We start from the raw sequence: 2,500 nt of genomic DNA on the forward strand, positions 1-2,500 counted from the left end.
CGAAGAGCAGAGGAATTTAAGAAGGAGCACTAATAATGCAAACAGAATGGCAGCTAGATAAGAAGCAGAAGACGAAGAGCAGAGGAATTTAAGAAGGAGCACTAATAATGCAAACAGAATGGCAGCTAGATAAGAAGCAGAAGACGAAGAGCAGAGGAATTTAAGAAGGAGCACTAATAATGCAAACAGAATGGCAGCTAGATAAGAAGCAGAAGACGAAGAGCAGAGGAATTTAAGAAGGAGCACTAATAATGCCAACAGAATGGCAGCTAGATATGAAGCAGAAGACGAAGAGCAGAGGAATTTAAGAAGGAGCACTAATAATGCCAACAGAATGGCAGCTAGATAAGAAGCAGAAGACGAAGAGCAGAGGAATTTAAGAAGGAGCACTAATAATGCAAACAGAATGGCAGCTAGATATGAAGCAGAGGAATTTAAGAAGGAACACTAATGTAAACAGAATGGCAGCTAGATAAGAAGCAGAAGACGAAGAGCAGAGGAATTTAAGAAGGAGCACTAATAATGCAAACAGAATGGCAGCTAGATAAGAAGCAGAAGACGAAGAGCAGAGGAATTTAAGAAGGAACACTAATGCAAACAGAATGGCAGCTAGATATGAAGCAGAGGAATGTAAGAAGGAACACTAATGCAAACAGAATGGCAGCTAGATAAGAAGCAGAAGACGAAGAGCAGAGGAATTTAAGAAGGAACACTAATGCAAACAGAAAGGCAGCTAGATATGAAGCAGAAGACGAAGAGCAGAGGAATTTAAGAAGGAGCACTAATAATGCAAACAGAATGGCAGCTAGATATGAAGCAGAGGAATTTAAGAAGGAACACTAATATAAACAGAATGGCAGCTAGATAAGAAGCAGAAGACGAAGAGCAGAGGAATTTAAGAAGGAGCACTAATAATGCAAACAGAATGGCAGCTAGATAAGAAGCAGAAGACGAAGAGCAGAGGAATTTAAGAAGGAACACTAATGCAAACAGAATGGCAGCTAGATATGAAGCAGAGGAATTTAAGAAGGAACACTAATGTAAACAGAATGGCAGCTAGATAAGAAGCAGAAGACGAAGAGCAGAGGAATTTAAGAAGGAACACTAATGCAAACAGAATGGCAGCTAGATATGAAGCAGAAGACGAAGAGCAGAGGAATTTAAGAAGGAGCACTAATGCAAACAGAATGGCAGCTAGATATGAAGCAGAAGACGAAGAGCAGAGGAATTTAAGAAGGAGCACTAATAATGCAAACAGAATGGCAGCTAGATAAGAAGCAGAAGACGAAGAGCAGAGGAATTTAAGAAGGAGCACTAACAATGCAAACAGAATGGCAGCTAGATAAGAAGCAGAAGACGAAGAGCAGACGAATTTAAGAAGGAGCACTAATGCAAACAGAATGGCAGCTAGATAAGAAGCAGAAGACGAAGAGCAGAGGAATTTAAGAAGGAACACTAATGCAAACAAAATGGCAGCTAGATAAGAAGCAGAAGACGAAGAGCAGAGAAATTTAAGAAGGAACACTAATGCAAACAGAATGGCAGCTAGATAAGAAGCAGAAGACGAAGAGCAGAGGAATTTAAGAAGGAACACTAATGCAAGCAGAATGGCAGCTAGATATGAAGCAGAGGAATTTAAGAAGGAGCACTAATGCAAACAGAATGGCAGCTAGATAAGAAGCAGAAGACGAAGAGCAGAGAAATTTAAGAAGGAACACTAATGCAAACAGAATGGCAGCTAGATAAGAAGCAGAAGACGAAGAGCAGAGGAATTTAAGAAGGAGCACTAATGCAAACAGAATGGCAGCTAGATATGAAGCAGAAGACGAAGAGCAGAGGAATTTAAGAAGGAGCACTAATGCAAACAGAATGGCAGCTAGATATGAAGCAGAAGACGAAGAGCAGACGAATTTAAGAAGGAACACTAATGCAAACAGAATGGCAGCTAGATATGAAGCAGAAGGTGAAGAACAGGGGAATTTAAGAAGGAACTCTAATGCAAACAGCATGGCAGCTAGATATGAAGCATTTAAGAAGGAGCACTAATGCAAACAGAATGGCAGGTAGATATGAAGCAGAAGACGAAGAGCAGAGGAATTTAAGAAGGAACACTAAAGCAAATAGAATGACAACTAGATGGGAAGCACAGGATGAAGATAACGACATTCTAGCCTTAAAAATGATAGCAGCTATAAGAAATCCTGAATCAAGAAATCAAAGAATGACTCGACTTCATGATAATCAACAAAACATGATTGTCCGTCAAAACCAAGAAAAATCGGAAGGAGCTGTGATTAGTTGCCATATTGATAGAGTGAGGCGTATACAAGCAAGGAGACGTCCTTTTAATGCTGTAAAATGGCATCTTGGTGCCTTCACTTATAATCCAAGATACCCCAATGAAACAGATAACATAGGACAAGTTGTCTTAATGCCATAACAATGTAATCGCTGTGATGCTCGGAAATGGAAGAATGAACATTCTGGATTGTGTTGCAGT

This window comes from Palaemon carinicauda, chromosome 22 (assembly GCF_036898095.1).
Source record: "Palaemon carinicauda isolate YSFRI2023 chromosome 22, ASM3689809v2, whole genome shotgun sequence".
NCBI lineage: Eukaryota > Metazoa > Arthropoda > Malacostraca > Decapoda > Palaemonidae > Palaemon > Palaemon carinicauda.